Source organism: Equus caballus, chromosome 8 (assembly GCF_041296265.1).
Source record: "Equus caballus isolate H_3958 breed thoroughbred chromosome 8, TB-T2T, whole genome shotgun sequence".
NCBI classification, from domain to species: Eukaryota; Metazoa; Chordata; class Mammalia; order Perissodactyla; family Equidae; genus Equus; species Equus caballus.
Window position 1 is genome coordinate 56,838,729 of NC_091691.1, and position 21,354 is coordinate 56,860,082.

The 21,354-nt window shown below is 41.1% G+C and overlaps 1 protein-coding gene and 1 long non-coding RNA gene across 9 annotated transcripts in view; one reads left to right on the forward strand and one right to left on the reverse strand.

Moving 5' to 3' along the window:
- CHST9 (carbohydrate sulfotransferase 9) overlaps positions 1-21,354 on the reverse strand; it is a 250,381-nt gene that overhangs the window by 51,333 nt on the left and 177,694 nt on the right. The gene's annotated exons all lie outside the window — the stretch shown is intronic.
- LOC106780943 (uncharacterized) overlaps positions 1-21,354 on the forward strand; it is a 70,635-nt gene that overhangs the window by 38,000 nt on the left and 11,281 nt on the right. The window contains exon 8 of the long non-coding RNA XR_011441456.1: positions 4,761-5,181. This is a non-coding gene — a long non-coding RNA (uncharacterized lncRNA). The remainder of the gene's footprint in view (positions 1-4,760; positions 5,182-21,354) is intronic.

Sequence of the window (21,354 nt, forward strand, 5' to 3'; positions counted from 1 at the left end):
ATTTGAATAAGGACTTGGTATCAGAAGACATTACAGGATTATTGCCAACTTTCTTAGGTGTGAAGATGGCATTGTGTTTATGTAGGAGAATGCCCTTATTCTGAGGAGACACGTGATGAAGTATTTAGGAGTGAGGTGTTATGATGTCTGCAACTTACTTTTAAACGCATACATGCACATACACGAGGTGGGGGCAGTAAATGAGACAAAATGTTAACAACTGGTGAATCCTGGTGATGGTCATATAGATGCTCATTGTACTATTCTTTCAACTTTCTGTATGTTTGAAAATTTTCATCATATCAAGTTGGGGGGAAAAAAGAAGAGAATACTTGAAAGTGCTAAGTATGCCAGAGATAAGATCTAAAAAAAGAGTCCCTTCTTGACCCATGGTGAGTGTAGTAAGAACAGTTTCAAAAGAATGGTGGGAGCTGGAGCCAGAGTCAGTGACTTTGGACGTGGGAACAGGAAGACCAGGCTCCACATACGCAAAAGTTGAGTGAAGATGGAGGCAAGAGATTGAGTTAATGTAGAAATATTAATGGAATCAGAGAACTTAAAAATAATCCTGGGCTGAGGGCAAGAAGCCTGCTGAGAAGAAGAGGTTGACAATATTTGAGAGAAAGTGATGGAAGCTTTCAGGTCCTGGGTGGGAAGGAAGGTGGGCAACATATCCAAGGCGCAGGCGTGGCTTTGGACTAAGGAGGGACACACCATCTTCCGATCCTGGAGGAAATGAGGAGAGAGGGTGTACAGTGAGTGTGTAGGGAAAGTGGGAAGCTGAGAGACCATTCCTGTGGCTGCAATTTCCCCCCAAAAATCTGAAGCAAGGCAGTCTGCTAAATATGAAAAGATGAAAATTTAAGGCAGTGAAGGGTTGGAATAATCATTAAAGGGAAGAGGATGTTAGGATACTGGGTGATGTAAAGGCCTTTGTCATGACTTCAAAGCGGCATCCGTCAGCATCGTTGTGTAATGTTCTCCACTTTTCTAGGCAGGCGATGTGAAAATAGAAGGTGCCAGGGCTGCAGGGTCCTGAAGAAGGGGAAATCCGATGATGGGCCATGAGGCTCAGGAGAGATTAAGAAGGAAGGTGGCTGAAGGCAGAGAATAACGTAGAGAATGGCAGGATGAAAGGCCCAGAAATATCTATGAGGTCAAAGAACAGTTAGGTGGGTAAAAAGTGCCCAGAGAATAGGGGCCGGCCCGGTGGCACAGCGCTTAAGTGCACACATTCTGCTTTGGCAGCCCGGGGTTCACCAGTTTGGATCCCAGGTGCAGACATGGCACCACTTGGCAAGCCATGCTGTGGTAGGCGTCTCACATGTAAAGTAGAGGAAGATTGGCAACAGATGTTAGCTCAGAGCCAGTCTTCCTCAGCAAAAAGAGGAGGATTGGCAGCAGATGTTAGCTCAGGGCTAATCTTCCTTGGGGCGGGGGCGGGGGGGAGGGGAAGATAAAACAAAAATGCCCAGAGAATAACAGCAAGATGTGGTCAGAGACTGGGATCTTTGAGTTTCAGATTTTGAAGTAGAGCAATTACAGGTCAAGATCCAGTTGCGGCCTTGGGAGCCAGTGGCTGAGGCAGAGCAGAAATTAAGCTCATGGTTGCAACAAAGTTGCCCCAGAACCATAGATCTTTAGAGCTAGACGAGCAGACGCTTTACTTCAATTTCCATCAGAAGAAGTTTGAAGGAAATTCTGTCAGTGAGGGGACCGAATTTTGGTTTACTGCCATTGAAAAAAAATTGCCTTACTCAAATTTTAATTGCCTTGCTCTATTTTTAACCAACCAAGAGGAATTGGAAAGACTCAAGAATGAAGCAGGAATTCCCGTTCTGGGATTTATTCGAAGGAAATCTTCAGGGTAGTACACAAAGCTGGCTCAGCATATGTGTTCCAGGCTGGGTAGGAGCAAGTCTGAAAACAATTTAAGAGGCTCTCAGGAGCGGACTGGCTAAAGGAGTTGTGGTGAAATCTTTCAGTGGGCCTCTTAACCTAGACAATCGAAAATGATGATGTGGATATATGTAACGAACCATGGATACATTTAATGATAAAAGTAAGTTACAAAACAGCATTTATATCATGAACCTATTTTTATTAAACATTAGGACTCCCTGGGTGATGGATTCGTGGGTGGGTTGTTCTTTTCGTTTCTTTGTACATTCTAATTTTCTACAGTGAGTTGCGTTACTTGCGTAATAAAGAGTTAGAATTTAAAATAAATTGAAAATGAAACATAGCCTTTAACATAGCTGTGCTAAAAAGAAGTTTATCTTATTTATTATTACTAAATCAATGTTTGTTGTGAAGAATTTAGGAAATACAGATAAGAAGGAAACAATGAATACCTGTGATTCTAGCACCTGTAGATTCTAACACTGTGGTATGTGCATCCAGATATTTATTTTTATGTTTTCAAAAATGGTTACCATCTAACACATAAACTTTAAAATCTTTTTTGTTCACTTAATATATTATGCATAATCTTTGCATGCCATTAAGTATTCTCAATCTGTATCATTTTGAATGGTTACATAGTATTTTTCTTAATATATCAAATCATCTTCTTCTTCTTTTTTTTTGTGAGGAAGATTGGCCCTGAGCTAACATCTGTTGCCAATCTTCCTCTTTTTTTTTCTCCCCAAAGCCCCAGCACATAGTTGTATATCCTAGCTGTACGTCATTCTAGTTCCTCTATGTGGGATGGTGTCACAGCATGGCTTGATGAGTGGTGTTAGGTCCACGTCCAGGATCCAAACCTGTGAATCCTGGGCCACTGAAGCAGAGCAATCGAACTTAACCACTTGGCCATGCGGCTGGCCTCTAATTTCCTTTTTTAAGATGTTTATTTACTGTGTTTTTTTGGGGGGGAAGGGCCCCTATCACATATATACCTTTGAGTACATCCATGACCCTTCCTGAGCAAGATTCCTAGAAGTAAAATTGATGAGTTAAAAAGTTTTACTGTGTCTAATACTAATATTAAAAATATTCTTATAAGCCCATTTCCCAACCCTTCTGTCAACTTGACTTAAAAAAAATGGTGACAATTTTTTAGGAAACATTCTGTTATGCAATCCTATTGTTTTGACTTTGCCTCATTCTTTTTATTAGAGAGGTTGACCATTTTCATATTCTTAAAGCACGTTGATATTTCTTCTTCTGTTCATCTCCCTGGCTCCCTTTTTTAATAGAACATGTCTCTTTCCCTTAGTAACATTAATTTTTGCCTATTATACATTTTGTGAGTATTTTTCCTAATTTGTCATTTGCCTTTACTTGTTTACAGTGTCTAGGTAATCAAAGGATGAGATAATGACTGCAATGGCCAGGATTTAGTGAGCACTTCCAGTATATCAGTACCATGCTGGCCGCATCACAAGCATTGTCCACTTAGTCTTCCCCACGCTCTCTTGAGACAAGGCTATTGGTATCCAGTAGCGCAGATGGTAAAGACCGGGGCTTAGAGAAGTTAATGTGCCTAAGACCACAGAGCTGGGAAGCAGAGAGCCCAACCTCCTGACTTCGAGCCTGCCATCACTCTTTCCTGTTTCTGCCTTCACTGTTACGCTTGGAAAGGTCTAACTGTGTAGCTACTAAAAATAATACAATCAAATCTGTGTAATGATATAGAACAATATTTTCATTGTATTCTCAGAACAGCATGTATAACTAATCTGCTTTTAAAAGTACATATATTTATATGTAAACAAAGAAGTCAGAGGAGAAACATTTTAACACTTTGTTATATGTGGGGCCTGCGGGAGAGGGACGATATTCACTTCTGATTTAGACACATCTGTTTTTTAAGAAACTTCTTCCTATGAACGCACTGCATCAATCTCGATCTAAAGAGAATGACAGTTCTGTTTTGGAGAAGAAGGTATGGCAAGGCTCTGAATATGCCTTTTCTCCTCTGCACCTTAGGACAGGCATTCATTTGTTCATCCATTTGCTCAACCATTCAAGATATATTGTTTGAAAGTCTACTTTGTGTGGGTCTTGGGCTGGATGAGGGGAACACAGAGGTGAGAGGATGTGCCCACTCCCTCCTCATAGTCTAGCAGGGAGAAAACAGAACAATTCCAATGTCATAGGTGTTAGGAATAAGGCAAAGGACGGTCAGCACACTGGAGAAGGAGGGCCAATGTCAGCCTGCACTTGGGGGTGTCAAGAAAAACTTCTCAAAGGAGGTAGCATTTAAACAGGGACATACTCCTACAGAATTCTCCCATTGCCTGTTCCCCTTCCTGTCTATCCAGCCCCCGGTGGTAAGAGCTCTCCTGTCACTAACGCAGGGTTACTACTTTGCCTCATGTGGTCCGCTCCTTCCCTCCTCCCCATTTTGGAAATGGTCCCTTTCACAATAGTCTCTCCTTATCTCAACTTGAGAGTGGCCTCCGTTTCCTTAGGGACATTTACTGATACGTGGTGGCTGTGGCCTCGGGACAGCTGCAGCCCAGCTGGGCACTGACAGGGCTGAAGGACGGCTGCATCCCTTGTGGTGGCTACATGTCACCTCGGCCTTGAGATCAAGGCCACTGCAGCCAATAGCTGTACAGGTGTCTGATGTAACGGAGAGAAAACTGGTAGGTGGCAGGTGGTACGTGGTAGATGGTACTGTGTTTCTGAGTCGAGTAGGACAGACCCTGAAGACTTACAGAAATAATTAGCGAGATGGGATGGAGCCAGAGAAACAGAGTTGGTTTTATAATGATAACATTTTTTGTTTGTTTGTTTGTTTTGAACTCTAGGGCTGATGTTTTCTGAGAAACACTCGTCACTTAGATGAGGAAATCGAGGCTTTAATAAGTTATTTAATTTGCCCATTCATTCATTCATTCAGCAAATACTGAGGGCATACTAACCACCAGGCACTGTACTGAGGATAAAGAGTGGAGAAAACAAACTAAAAGCCCTTCCCCCACGGGGCCAGATTCGAACCCAAGCCGGTCTACCTCGAAACTCCGCACGCTTTCTGCTGCCTCATGCTGCCTCTCTTCAAGGATTTGACGACATCTCGCTTTGCCCAAACATTACTTAAAAGACCCATTCCTCTTCCACTTCCTGGGATGCCACAGCCTGTGGAACTACTTCTGCATCTTGTCCTCTTTCCGATGCACGCTTTCGGTTAAGCCTGGCAGTATCTCCAAGCTTCCAGAACTCTGCAGCCTGGTAAGTCATCACTGGGACCAGTCAGAAAAGCTAAGGCTGGTGCTTCTTCCTGAGCTGTTGGGTCTATTTTTAAGAACACAGAGAATGAAAAGATTCGCTGCCTACAAGCTCCCCCAGCTGTTCAAATGGAAAAACTTCACAGAGCCGTAGGGGGCTGGCGGCACACATTCAAGCTTGTATTTTTAAAGAGCCTTCAAAAAATAAGTGAAACAACTATGTGTCTCTTCAAATGTAAACGCCTATTACAACTTAAAGGATATCCTGTAGCAGCAGAATGTGTAACCAGGAGCGCAGACCTGGTTGTCCGACACATGAGGCTTCTATTCTATTCTATTCTTACCAACTCTATTTTCCGGTTGTGTGACCTCAGACAACGTACTTAGCATCTCTAAACCTTGATTTCTTCCTCTAAAATGGGGATTATCAGAATAAGAATGACCTCATGAGGTTTTCATGAGGAATGAATGCCATCATGCATGTATCTTAATTAGCACAGTGGCTGGTACACGGTAAGTGCTCAAGAAATCTAGCCACTATTACGACGTGCTGGATCTACTTTACTTCCCACAGCACTAAGAAGGGAAGGGGAAATGATTGCACAACTCAAGCATTTGTAACCAGGGCAGCAAAGCCCTAGTTTTATAAGAAGAAAATTTTAGATAAATTTGAGAGAAACCATAAATTTCATTAACATAAGAAACTAGAAGCAGAACTGAGATCTTGATGTCGCTAACACAAGTTTGATGACATTTACTCAAGATCTAGGGCTTTTTAAAAATTGAAGACCAAATCGAAATTCAGATCATGTACTTTATTCCGCTGCTCACACTGACCTTGGCCACTAAGAAATGAGTGCAATAATTTATGGATTTACTCAGAGGCAGCTCTTGCCTTACATGTTTCAGTTAACCACCTTAACAGGATATTGGTTACCTAAAGTGTATGGTGGTTCTCAACCACCCATCTGGCTACCAGGCTGGAGCCCAGATGAGGACAGGCTGCCTCTGCTTCGGTCCGTTCCGGTCTGTTTGCACCTGTCTTAGGCAGAGGGCTGGGAGGGTTGTGTGGTTGGCGTCTCAGCAAAGGACAATTATGTATTCATGCAAGTGCAGGGAGAGGTGAGAAGGCATTTTTTTTCCTCCAGAAACAGATATGATCATTTTAGACTTCAAATTTCTTTTTCCCATTTAGTGCACAGTACTTATATGTGCTGTTTTATTTTTCCGGATGCATTTGCAATAAGTGAGAAAATCAAAGGTAGGCCCAGATTACAGTAATGGAAAATCTAGTGTTCCTTATGGCAGAGCTTCTCAGGCAGGGCACTGGGAAGAGCAAATAGTTGTGCCGAGATACTGAGCCCCGGCTCCCAGGTCCTGGGTGGCCCAGGTCTCTGGGCCCTTCGCCTTCCCACTTCCAGCAGTCTTGTGTGCTTATAGCACAAATGTGTACTCCTCACCAGTAACACCCTTTTCTCTGTGTGCAGTTATGTGGGAAAGGATGGAAAGCTCTGACTTGGAGAAGGAGAAGTTTTGAGCGGTGCCCTTTCAGAACAAGGCCAAAGGAAATGTGCAGGCTTGATGCTGTATTTAACAGGATAGCTCAAGGAAGGAGCACAAGGCAACCACGATGAGAAAGAGGGCACACCACAAACCAATGCACAGGGAAAGGTGTAATATGGGAGGTCTTTCTCCCTAGAGGTCCGAGGTAAGGCCAGGGAGCTTTAGTCTAGAAAATAACAGACATACCTCCTTTTTCATGTTTAGGATAGTGATCTGTTGCTTCCTCTTATTACTTGCAGTTGTGCAAAGTCAACAACTTCTTGGGAAGCTTATTAAAACAATGTAAAACCTAATACGAGGGGGGTGGGGGAAGGGCAAAAGGGGTAAAGGGGCACATGTACAGTGACGGATGGAAGGTAGACTATTGGTGGTGAACAAGATGCAATCTATATAGAAGCTGAAATATAGTAATGTACACCTGAAATTTACACAGTGTTATAAACCCATGTGACCTCAATAAAAAACAAAACAAAACAACGATACGAGGAATCACTCCCAATTAACAGCACTGGGCCAGGCATTATTTGGGTTTAGAATTTTAGCTGGCTGTGACTGGACTGTGAACCTCAGGTGAGTGTCACCTGGTTGGTGGGTCAGGGCCTGAAGCTGCAGTGTGCAACTTGCCATGTGTTTCACAAAAATACTCATCTGAGGGGGGCTGGCCCCGTGGCCGAGTGGTTAAGTTCGCGCGCTCCGCTGCAGGCGGCCCAGTGTTTCATCGGTTCGAATCCTGGGCGCGGACATGGCACTGCTCGTCAGACCACGCTGAGGCAGCGTCCCACATGCCACAACTAGAGGAACCCACAACGAAGAATACACAACTATGTACCGGGGGGCTTTGGGGAGAAAAAGGAAAAAATAAAATCTTTAAAAAAAAAAAAAAAAATACTCATCTGAGGTAAGACATACCGGTGCCCAGGGAGTGTTATTTCCACTTGCAAGAGCAGTCTGTTTTGGTGGGAGTGCAACCAGTTTATAACTATGTGAAGATTTGTGTGTGGAAACCTGAGTGAACTGACAACACATTACTCATTGACTCCAGTAATGTTCTGTGCTTTTTATAGATTGGCACCCCCGGCAGCAGGCCATCTGGCTTGCCCTTTACTTTGACCCTGGCCTGTAGCATGGACTTTGGCACCCACAGACCGGAGTTCTAGTCTGAGCACTGCCACTCCTTAGCTGTGCAACCTCGGGCAGTTATTTGACATCTCTAAGCCACGGATTGCAAATTAGAGAGATGTGGATAAAAACAGAAGTGATTTCATGGCGTTGCTGTGAAGATGAAATGAATGATGTGTGTCAAGTGCCTAGAAGAGCTTAATACATGTTGACTCTTCTCTTTGCTCCTGCAACAACAGTGAAAAGTACCTGGAGAGTTACCAGGAACAAGCTCTTATATCAGTGCCATCAGATGTTGAATAAATTCACGGGGATCAGAAAGTCTAGTGGCCAACTGGTAGGGCTAGTGAGAGACTCTTGTCCTACTCATAGTGGGACAAGAAAGGATATTGAAGAAGTGGATGTGAGGAAAAAAATCCCTCTGGAATCCTGACTCTACCACCCAGTGGGAGGAGACTGGCAATTAGAACAGAACAAACCTGTGTATGATCTAACTCAGTTTGTATGCCTAATGTTATGTGGTTTAGCAAAAATATATAGTTTATTTATAATACTGTTTTTATTCTTCTCAACTAATTGTTCTGTTTCTTTCTAAAGTCTCTGGCATTCCCAATTGATAGACTCTACTGATCATTTGGGGTGGGAAGTGTAAGTTAGGAAAATTCAATATTGTTAATAATTTTTAACAAGATTCTTGTTGGTAAGTTTCAAAGGTGAAATACTTTATAAAAACGGATTTCTATGATAGCTATTGTAAAAAACATCACAGAAAACCTATAATTGATAAGATACTTTCATTTTTTTTTAAAGATTTTATTTTTTTTCCTTTTTCTCCCCAAAGCCCCCCAGTACATAGATGTATATTCTTTGTTGTGGGTCCTTCTAGTTGTGGCATGTGGGACGCTGCCTCAGTGTGGTTTGATGAGCAGTGCCACATCGGCACCCAGGATTCGAACCAACGAAACACCGGGCCGCCTGCAGTGGAGCACGCAAACCTAACCACTCGGCCATGGGGCCAGCCCCAAGACACTTTCATTTTTTTCTAAAGAAATCTCTTCTAAATTCTTGGAAAAGATCAGGCATGGCAAAAGTAAGTCAAAGCCTTGAAAAATTAGTTCTTGTTGTCTTTCACTCTAAAACAGAAATATACATTCATTTTAAGTTGTAAGAATAGTAATCTAGTACTTTGGAGATTTAAAAAATTTCATTTCCCTGCCTTAAATTCTTTTGAAACAAGGCAAGAATATAAATATTGGATATAGTACTTCTTGACTTAAACCAAATCCTTGCTGAAATGCTGAGAATTGCTCTCCCTGACACACATACATTCACTTGCACACACATACATGGGCATACACACATACACATACATAGTTGTTTATAACTCTTCAGTCTTGCAATGAATTAAGCACAGATCTTCCTGTTATGGCATCATCGTCTCAGTTGTCTCATCACTTGCTAGTTCCCTTGGCAATGTTGGAAAGGATCCTGAGTTGGTATCAGCTGAACAAGTGAAGGATACTTGGCTATCTGAGGCACACAAATCATTTTAGCATTTTCCGTTCTCCTTGGCTAACGTTTGGTGATTACGAGTGATATGAAAACAAGACTTCATTTTTATTTATTTATTGTTTTATTTTTTTTTATTGAGGTAACTGGTTTATAACATTACACAAATTTCAGGTGTATATCAGTATATTTTGATTTCTGTGAAGATTACATCCTGCTCACCACCCAAAGACTAATTACCGTCCATTGCCATATACATGTGCATGGTCACCTCTTTCTCCCTTCTCCCTCCCCCAACCTCTCTCATAACCACCAACTAATCTCTGTGTCTGTTTGTTTGTTGTTGTTGTTTTTATCTTGCATTTATGAGTGAGATCATATGATATTCGACTTTCTCCCTCTGACTTAGTTTGTTTAGCATAATACCCTCAAGGTCCATCCATGTCAAAACTGGCAAAATTTCATCTTTTTTATGGCTGAGTAGCATTTCATTGCCTATATATATACCACATCTTCATTATCTATTCGTCCTTTGATGGGCACTAAAACAAGACTTTAATTGTTCCTCTCTAATAAAGATTTACAGAAGTTCCTGCAGAAGCACAAAGGATCCTGGAAATCTACATAACCTCCTAATCTTTCAGTCGGCAGATGCTTTGTGCTAGCCTGAGGATTCACATAATTCTATTCTTAGGAATAATCAAGCAAACACTACTATACACTTTTTGGGGGGATAGGTCAAAAGGATAGCGTGACCTAAATATTGGGGGCTTTTTCTTTCTTTTATGAAATTCTAAAAGTAGTCATATTCATTGTGAAAATATTTCCAATATTGTGGAAGTATAACATGAAAACTAAGTGTCACCTCACCCCCGTCTGACTCCCCATGGGCAGCCACAGTTAACATATTCTTGTATAGTATTCTGAAGTTTCTATATAGCATTCTCTATAGTTTTTGTTGCATACACAAAGACTTTTACATTTGTCTTTTTGCTTTTAACACAAATGGGACCAAGCAATATGTTTTGTTTAGCTACTCTTGTTTTGTCTTTCATTTTACAGTATATTGCAAACATCTCCCTGTCAGTTCATATAGATATACCCCATCACTGCATCGTATTCTACTGAATAGAAGTCCTGTCTCGTTTTAGCAGTTAGCTATTGTATGTGTTTAGAAATGTCTTAATTACAAGCAATTTGTCAATGAACTTTCTTTTTCCTTTGGTACTCATAAAAGTATATTCTGTAGGTTAAATTCTCAAAGCTAGAATTCCTTGGCCAAAGGGTGGGTAAATTTAAAATTTTGGTTGTCCTTGCCAAATGACCGAAAAAAAGGTTATACAAATTTACATTCCCTCCAACCCTTGCAGGGCATTTAGTCCTGTTCAAAACGTCCATAAGACATTTGGTCCAGTCCAAAACATTCACCAGACACTGGGTCCATGCCAAAAGGTCCTTGATATCAGGTCATATTTGGTCATGCCCAAAACATCTATGGAGACATTGGGTCCATGCCAAAAGGTCCTCTATATTTGCTCCTGTCCAAAACCATTTGGCATAGACCAAATTTGTTCACGGACTGGTTTTTGGACAGGACCAAATGTTAAAGACCTTTTGGTATGGACCAAATGTCTTATGGACCAAATCTCTTATGGACATTTTGGACAGGACCAACTATTCAGGACAGTTTGGCATGGACCAAATGTCTTACGGATGTTTTGGACAGAATCAATGTCCACTAATTCTACCAACAATGTGTGAGAGTATGTTTTTACTACATTCTCTAGCCTTTAGCATTATCAAGCTTTGAAATCATTTCCATTGCTATCTCATGGTTTTAACTGGAATTTTAAAAATTATGAGTGAGGTTGATTCTTTCACATTTACTGATAATTTGTGATTATTTTTTCTGCTATTGTCCATTTTCCACAATCTACTTTTTATTTATAATAGTTTACTACACTTTAAAGAAATTAGAGCCACAACTAGAAGGACCCACAACTAATATATACAACTACGTACTGGGGGGATTTGGGGAGAAAAAAGCAGAAAAACAAAAGTTAGGTGTTGAGAAAAACTAATCTTTAAAAAAAAAGAAATTAGACGTTTGTGTGCCAAATTCTGAAGCATTTTTACCTCTTCACTGTTTTTCGACTTGAATCATGGAAAATATTTTTTGTGTAGGTATTTTTACTATTTGTGAAATAAGTTTATTAAATGTTCTACTGTGGTGCATGCATTTCATGTCATTCTTAGAGACATTTTTCCTAATCTATGGTTGTTTTAAAAAATCAGCTATTTTCTTCTAGTACTTTTATGATTTATTATTTTTGGCTGATTTCTTATCTTATACTTAAAATTTTTAAATTTATTTTGGGGCAATGCTTGAGGAAAGAGCCAAGATATAGTTTTCTTCTAGATGGCTAGCCAGTTTTGCCCAAACTCATCGATTAAAAAATACATCTTTCCTCCACTGATGAAATGCCACCTTCACTCACACAAAATATCCACCTACATTCAGGCTGCCTCTCAACTCTGCTCCGTCTATTTGAATTTATGCAGCTTTATGTTTTAATGCTTGACTATCTAGTCCTCCTTTTTCATTCCTCTTTTTTTTTTTTCCCTGTTAATTTTCAAATAATATAAGGGTGGAAGCCTCTACACAGGCTGAAGGTGACCTCTGGTTGTTAGCATATATTTGACAATTGTGCTCACAGATAAATATCTTTTTTTGCTTTTTGGGTTTTTTCGCCCTGAGCTAACATCTGTGCCAATCTTCCTCTGTTTTGTAGGTGGGTCACTGCCACAGCATGGCCACTGATGAGTGGTGGAGGTCTGTGCCTGGGAACCAATCCCAGGCTGCTGAAGCAGAGCGTGCTGAACTTAACCACTAGGCCCTGGGGCTGGCCCCGATAAATATGTTTTTATTTCACAAAATAGTTTCTGAAAGACTACAGAGCCAGGCACTATCCTAGGCTCTGAGGATAGGGCAATAGATAAGAACAAAAAGGTCCTGTTCTTACTGAGCTTACATTATAGAAAGGGGGGAGGGAAACAGTCAACAAGCAAATCCACAAATAGATAATGCAATATTGCACCATGAAGTGGAAGGAAGAAAATAAACGGGGATGAGATAGAGAGTGAGGGGAGGAGGGAGATATTTTAGATAAGCTAGTTGGGGCAGGTTTTCTGAGTGACATTTGAGCATAGCCCTAAGTTAGTTAAGCTTCAGTTTATCATATCTAATTTCCTTCTAAATAGCTTGATCTTGATAGTTCAGTGTCTAAAATAGAATTTTCCATCTTTCCATTAAAGTCTGTTCCCCTCTGGTGTTCACCATTTTGGTTGGTGTTACCATTCTATCTCTAAGACATCTAGACCCTGAGACCTTTGAGTCACTTCCTTCTTTCTTTTCTTTCTGTGCCTGCCCGTTAGCAGGTCTAGAGCAGCTTCTCTAGGACATCTTCACCATCCATCTCTTTCTTGCCGTGGCCATCGCTGTGGCACGTGCCTTCATCTTCCCAAATGAGATTATCACATTTGCCCCTAGACCAGTTTCTCTGCCTCCACTTTTCAGCCCCTACTCACCCTGTGATATTAACCTTCTACAGCTTTCTGATAAAAACCTTTGAGCTGCTGGTGGAAAACATTTTTGCCTACAGAATGAAACAATAGACTTCTTCTCAAAGTCAGGATCCTGCAAAATCTGAGGTCTGCACAATTCTCAAGTCTTCTTTCCAAAGCAACCCTTACTCTCTGCCAGGTATGATTCTAAACACTGTATGCATTGATTCATTTAATCCTCACAACCCTCTGAGGGAGGTACTATAATGACCGTCATTTTACAAATGAGGAGGCAGAAGTGCAGAGAAGTTAACTGACTTGTCTAAGGTCACAGAGCCAGCACATAGAGAGCCAGGATTTCAATTGAGGAAGTCTAGCTTTACAATCTGGCCTCTAACCAGAGTGATATACACTACCTTCTACCATTTCAAAATCCCTTCCTGCTTGGGTGTGATTGATGCTGTCTCTCCAGGCAGGAGTGCTCTCACCCTAGCTCTATTTCTGCTTGTCTAAATCCTTAACGCCCAGCTCTGGTAGCCTTCCAACCCCTCTCTAACAAGCCTCGCCCTCAGTGGTTGCTCCCATCTCAAAATTCTCAGGATAATTTTAATTAGGATAACTTTAGGATGCGACACCCACCACTGCACAGTGGTACACCTGATTTTGTATATGTGTTCTGTTTCGGCAACTAGAGTGAAAACTACATCAAGGCAGATACAGTGGCTTACTCCTCTGAGACCCGAAGAAAGACATAGCTCATTCAGTAGGTACTTAATGTCAATTGCTGACTGGGTTGGTTATAGGATACTTTATGAAAGAAAACCTGTATCCAGATGGTAGTGAAAACTTTAGTATGTTTAAGTTTAAAACATGCCATATAAAAACTTAAGAATAAAGACAGAGAGATTCACTCAACAAACACTTATTGAGCTTTTGCCATGCTCTAGGCTTTGCTCTACATCCCTGTGACATATCACTGAAAAAATGAGACTTAGGTTAGGCCAGGGGATGCTGTGATAGCAAAAGACTGCCAAGTCACAGTGCTTAAAATGAAAGGTTTATTTCTTGGTCATGCTATATAGTCTTTGACGGCTGCCAGGGAGATTTTGCTCAAATTACTCACCCAGGGACTGATCCCAATGGCCTCCATCTTGAAAGGTGTGGATGCTATGTCAGAGGGAGAGGAGAATGTGGCAGAGAGTGTGCTGGCCATGAAAACTCTGCCCAGACGTGGTACATGTGCTGTCTGTTCACCTTCTATTGGCCAAAAACGTCACACAGCCTCATCTACACTTGAGCATAAGGGAACCAGACCCCTACACTAGACTTGGAAAGAGATAGAGTTGAATGTCAGTGGATGGCTCCCATGGCTGCCCACCAACAAAGATTTCTGCCTTCTGGAGCTTATCCTAGAGGGGGAGGTAGACAATAAGTCATAGATAGAATAGATAAGTAAACTAAAGAATCTGTTAGAAGACCATAAGTGTTATGGAAAAAGAAAAAGAGTAAGACAAGGGGCTGGGAGTATCAGGGCTGTGGTGGAAATGACAGTAGGGGTGCAGTGTAAACTGGGGTGTCCATCAAGGCAGCATCATTGAACGAGGACTTGGAGGAGGTGAAAGAGTCAGTTATCGAGGAAAGGGGGTTCTAGGCAGAAGAAGCAGCAGGGAGCTTTAAAGTGAGAGCATCTCCATGTGTCTGAGGAACAGCAAGGAAGCTAACGTGGCTGGGGCAGATGGGGACGAGCCAGGACCTAGGAGCTGAGGCCAGACCGTGTGGGGCCTTGGAGGCCACCGTAAGGATTCTGGCTTTTACTCTGAATGACGCAGGGAGCCAAGGGAGGGTTTTGAGCAGGAAAACAACATGATTTCACTTAACTTTGGGAAGGACCTGAGTTAAGAATGAACTCTTGAAGGGTGAGCGGCTGCTGCAGTAATCTGGGTGAGCTGACGACGGCTCCGGCTCACACAGCCTGATGGCATTTTTCCTTGCCATGGGCTCTGATTTCAGATTTCCTTTCAGAAGGGTGTTTCAAAATGTGGTTTTAGTTTTCAAACGCTGCATGACACTGAGAATGAAATCTAGTTTCTTCCCACGGCCCCCACGATGGCCTCTGCCTTCCTCTAGCTTTGTCCTTTGACACCCTGCTCTTTGTACATGAACTCCAGGTACACTGGCCTCCTTTTAGGCACTTGATTTCCCCAAGTTCTTCCCAGCCTTGCTGGACATTCCCTTCATGAGAACACTCTCTCTTTTTTGTGTCTCAGCTCAAATGCCTCACGTTAGAGAGGGCTTCGTTGACCAGGTAGCTTAAAGAGGCTTCTCTTGGTTATTTTTGGTATGATTCCTCTGTGTATTTCCTTCCCGGCTCTTAAAACAATCTGAAATTTTATTGCTCATTTAATTCCTTGTTAATTGGCTATTTCTGACCACTACAATGTAAGCTTCACGATCAGATAGCTGGGACTGGGTCTGTCTTGTTCTAAGTGGAATTTCCAGTGTCTAGATCAGCCCTGGCAGAATTCACTGCCTGACAAATGTGTGCAAGAACAAATGAATGAAGAGTACTGAAGGATAAGTTGGAATCAGTGAAGCAAAGATGCAAGTCAGTGGATAAAAGGTCCCAGGGGAAATTAAAGAGATTATCAAGTATCTCATAAAGACTTGAGAGGGGATGCTTTAGACGGTGAGGTGTTTTGTGAACCCCAGACTGGATACCATCCTTCTGAGTGTGCTGGGCACTTATCATAGTCTCTTTTAATGATCTGTTTTTGTATGTTTCCTCCACCAGGGACTATGTACTATTCTTTCTTTTATCCCTGGTGCCTAAGTTTGACAAATACTTTTTGTACCAAACTGTATGGACTACTCATGTCTTCTAACTCTCTCATGCTGAGCTCTCTAATTAGATCCTTGTTAAAAATAAAATCTTATCATGAATCTGGTAGGGCCTTCATGGAAAAAACTTTGGACACATGTCATGATCTTTCAGATACATTGAGATGTTTCTAGTCAAGCCACCATCTGGGTCACACATTCTATTAACGCTATTTTGGCATGTTCCATCAATTTATGACAACATTATAAAACCTGAAGCATAAGATTTGATCTATGATATATGACAACTCAAGGAGATGTCTATTTCCTTTTAAAAGTTTTAAAACCCAATACATTTTGAAATGACAGAAATAAGGGACTAATAACATGAAAATCCTGGTTCAGGAATGGGTAGTGGATGCTGGTAGGCATTAGTAGGCATGGCAAATTTCTTTAGCTAGGTGAGGACAGTAAGTCACTGAGACACAGAAGCAAATGCTGCACTTTCCGCTTTCTTTAGTGACTATGTGGGACACTGCTGGGCTAAGTAAAAGAACAGGAAACATTTAGATGAGAGAAGCATGAGGAGTATGAGGAAGGAAGAGGTGGGAGGAGACTAAGATATGAAGTACGTTTTCTGAATCTTAAAACTGCTGTTAGTTGGTTTCCACTGAAAACTTATTAGTGATTTTAGTATTAGGATAAAGTTTTGTGTTAGGTGAAAAAAATCAGTTTCCTTATGTTTGTATGGTGTTTGGCAGCTTTCAAATGCTTCCAAAATCCACGATCTCATCTGACCCTCCCAACAACTCATCAGTAGGCAGAGCATTTATAAATGAGAAGAGAGGCTCTAAGCTCTGGGTAACTTGCTCCAGGCTGCAGAGCTAAGAGGCAGAGCTGCCAACAGGGGTCTTTTGATAATATACCTACTGTGCCCTGTCAACCTTAATGTGTCACTTAAAGCTACTGTTTTATTAGATCAGGTTCTCCTGAGCCAAGGTTTCAGGGGCAAGTTATGCAGTAAGGACAGGCTTCCAGGAGAAGCCAGTAAGGGATAGGGGAGCAGGATGAGGAGGAGGAAGGAGCCAAATATGGATGATTCCAGATGCCAGACTCAGCCTGATTCTTGAGGGAGGGGTGCTATGGAGGGTAAATCACATCTCAGAATTTATTCCACCTCGAGGCAAAGGAGTTGGACTTTCGTATTCCTACACATCTCTATCATTAGCCAGTCAGCAGGGGGTACCCTCCACTAGCTTAGAAGAGCACCCTGTGCCTGGAGCAATCCTCTGAAGGGTACCTGTTAGCAGCACAGCAGACTTGAAGGGGTTCTGACACTGTACCCCAAATCTATGCTAATCAGCAGGGTTAAATGAGCTACTGTAAGTGGGATAAGTGAAAGCAACTTAGAATTTTTTACATGCCATACGAATATAAGAAATCATTTTATATCAGTGCATTCTTAGGGCAGACTGAACATCCAGGCACCTTCTTTGTAATCAGAATCAGATAGAGCTGCAGTAACCTGACTCTCTCCCTGGGGAATCTGATCAAAGATACTCATTTAGAAAAAGGAGGTGTGGTCAAGGCTGGACATTGCTTCATTGAATTAATTAATTAATTAATTGAAATTAATTCTATTAACTCATTCTGTTCAGATCAAAGATCCAGCATGAAGGACAAGAGATTTAGCCCCAAGTCACATAACTAACTGGTAAATGGCAGAACCCAGGTCTCCTGACACCCAGTCCAGAGTCCTTTCCAGATCCCCACAAGCAAGAGGAAGCAACCTTGCTTTCCAGCTGGGCAGGGCTGAGGTAAGGATCCAGGAGGGCAGAGGTTAGGGGCGTGTTCCCTCCCTAGACACTGACAGCCAGCATTCCTAGAGCCTGCTCAGACATGGAGAGGAGACTGAGATTTCTGAAGCTGAATTGAGATTGATGTTTTTGAAGTCCTTCTCCACCATGAATGGACTCTCGTAGGACAAGAAAAGCACCCCTGTGACTCATTTATGGAGGCCGCATGGCGTGGCAGGCACAGGTACAGAATCCACATAAAGCTCAAATGGGAAACCAGCAGGACCGGGGCTGGGAAGGAAGCTGGGGGCAGAAGTGGGCATTGCTTCTCAGTTTAGAAGAGGGAAAAAAATCCATCTCCTTGCATTCTCTGTCATGCGGCCCCATGAAGGGTTTCTTCACAGCTGCCTGGATTAGAGGCTTTATTCCTTCCCCTCACTTTTATAAGGAACAGTCCTATTTGAAGGGAAGAATGAGAGGAAGACGAGGGACCTGGGACTCTCATATGCCTCGGAGCATGCTCTCCAGACCCTTTCAATGTGTGAAGTGCTAGCACGGACCAGAAGCATCCTGTGTAAAGTCACGGAATCATCTTACGAGAAGTCCAACATGCATATCCCATTATATTTTCTTAAATTTCTAAGGAAAATGTGCATCTCATAAGAAAATATGTTACTTGCTAATATAGAAAGCCATTTAATTTGTACTGAAGTTAAAAAAAGCAGTTTAAACAAAACCCAGATGGAAGCTGTCTAAATGCTTGGGTTAGAAAGAAGATTGGGTCAAATACAATAGTGGGTCCTAAAGCAATAGCCTGCTGCAGGGAGTACAAATCTATCCGCATTTAGTCTAAATGTAGAGTGACCTTTCACTACCAAGCCTTGAGCTTAAAGTCGGCTGCAGTTATTGGAAATCATTTCCAAAGGTCATCTGCAAAAAATAAAAAAGTAAAATGGATTTAAAGATGCCTCCCATATATGTAGAAAGCCAAGTCTGCAATGCTAGTCAAAAGTAATATGGGGGAAATCATTGTTGCTGTGATGACTTTTGAAAATAATCTAAAAGGTCTAGGGCTACACAGATAACAATTTAATTTTCTTTCCTTACCCATCAGTAGAATTGTTCCTGTGTGTAGTGCTAAGCTTTGTACCAACACCATACATATAACAGAAAAAGAATATGCAGTATTATTTAGGAGGGAGTTACTGAGATCCATTTGCTTTCATTAGATCGGGGATAATATTACACTGAAGCCAAACAGAGAACATTCTGATGAGCAAAAAGTCCGACTCTTATTCCAAGTGGTGACATTTATATGCAGGGTGTCCAAGAGGTCATTAGAAATTTTTCAAAGGGCATATATAGCTGAAGCCACTAGGGCATGATTACATGTGCCACCTTAATAAGTTTTAAAAAAACTTCACGAGCTCAGCAGGAGTGCAGAAACACTCTCCTCCCGTCAGTGAATGCTAAATGAGCCCCTTTCAGATGCAGGCAGAAGGAGAGCAGGTGTGTGCCTGTGTAAGAAATACGTGCTTTGATGATTCTCAAAGACATTCTCTTCTCCTATGCTTGCTTTCTTTTTTCAATTAAAAATGATATTTAATGTGGAATCGATTTACTTTTCTTGTAGTAAACAGAAATTCATAATAAATTATTCTACTTTATTTAATTAGGAATCCCTTTGTCTCAAAGATTTCCTTTTCATTCTTTCTCACTAATCTCTTTCTTCCCCCTTTTTCTGATTTTTGTGTTAATATAATTATTTTGCTTTTTTGCACTTTAGATAGATACCTTAAAGACAATGATGACATCTATATAGATGATTTATTTAGGACCTGCATGTTTATTAAGTACTAAATCAGAGTATTAACAATTCTTTTGTTGTTTGCCCCAAGAAAAATGTATGGAACATCTGTTTGAGTGCTAGAACTCCCCTAGACACTGGAGCCCACATAAATTAAAAATAACCACCTCGTCTGCCCTCACAACTGTTGGTCTGGTGTTGTTAGTTGAAGAGAGAAGTACCGATCACTTGGAATTTGTGACGTGGAAGAACAAACACTCTGTTCAGAAAGAAATCTGGGTTCCAGTGTTGCTTCCGACACTTACCAGTCTTGTAACTGGAGGCAAGAAACTTCATCTAAGACTTACTTTCTTCAACTGTAAAATGAGAAAAATATTATCGGTCCTACCTACCTCCCAAGGCTGTGGAGACAATAAAAATGAAAACTTCGTGAAAGTGCCTCATAAATTCCAAAGTGTTATGTAAATTTAAGGCACTAATGCATTGGAAGTGACAGATTCAGTGCCTAGCTCAGTGCTAAGTAGAGTGGGTTTTCTACAAAGGGAGGAATCCAAGAGAGAGTCATGACTTTAGCAGGCAGTAAGAATTTTCTAGGTGACTTAGGTGACACAGCCTCTATCTGTTTTTTTTTTTTTTTTTTTTTTTTAGAATTAGGGCCAGTATGTCAGGGGAACAGAAGGGTCTTTTATCCTTGAGAATGTTATCCTGTGCTATTACATTCTGGAAATGTGCCCATCCTGTTTTGTTGTGAGAATTTGACCATGAATAGTTCCCCTATAAAATGTAAACACTTTGTGCCTTTTATTCTCTTGCTGACAACCTCTTGCATCCATTTCTTTCATTATAAAAGCAATATGTTCAGGGCGAGCCCTGTGGCCTAGTGGTTAAGTTCAGCATGCTCTGCTTCGGTGCCTCAGGTTCAGTTCCTGAGTGAAGACCTACACCACTTATCGGGGGCCATGCTGTGGTGGCAGCCCACATACAAAACAGAGGAAGATTGGCACAGATGTTAATTCAGGCCGAATCTTCCTCAAGCCAAAGAAAAAAACAAGTGGAAGACTGGCAACAGATGTTAGCTCAGGGCAAATCTTTCTCAGCAAAAAAATAAAATAAAATAAAATATAAAAATAAAAACAGAACAAAACAAAAAGCAGTATGATCATAATAGAATATTTGGGAAAGATCAAAAAACAGAAGTGAGGAAAATATCACTCATAGCACCACCATCCTCAGACAACCACTATCAATGCTTTATTTCTTTGCTCTCTTTTTTTCCCATGCATGTATTTTTTTGGTTGGCTGGTTTTATATAGTTATGGTCAAACAGTTATGGTCAAACTGCATATCTAATGTTATAGTCTGCTTTTATTTCCCAGATAACATTATAAAATAAGCAATTTTCTATGTTTCCATTCCCTTTCTCTCTTCTTATCATTCAAAACTCAAGTCCTGTACCATCTCCTTTTGGTAGCTTAACATGTCCTGCTAATTTGATTTACATGAGCTGCATTCTAATAACATGCTTAGGTCACCACTGGAGTCCATCTCTCTTTTTCTCCTAAGTTAATTGAATCATCAATATTCCCCATTTTACCATGAGCTCCTTCAATAGGAACCATGTCTATTGACTATGAGTACAAAGACCCTAGATCAGTGGCTGGCATGGACTGCTCAACTATTATTTGTAGAATAAACCACCGAATGTTGTGATAAATTCTTAGCAAAAAATCATGAGTGTCTGCTCTACAGTCGTTTGAGTAGATAAATCACAATTCCTTAAAAATCCCTCTATTGTAGGTTTCAAAATTGTTACTACAAATAACTATGTAATTAATATTTTTAAATATACATTTTTTCTGTATTTCAGTTTTTTTTAAACCAAAGATTCAAAGACGGGAAATTTTAGGTCTAAACATTTTTTTATGACGACGTATATTGCCCAATGACTTTGAAAGAAGTTGCATCTATTTTCACCATTTCCAGGCTATATCCCCACATTTGT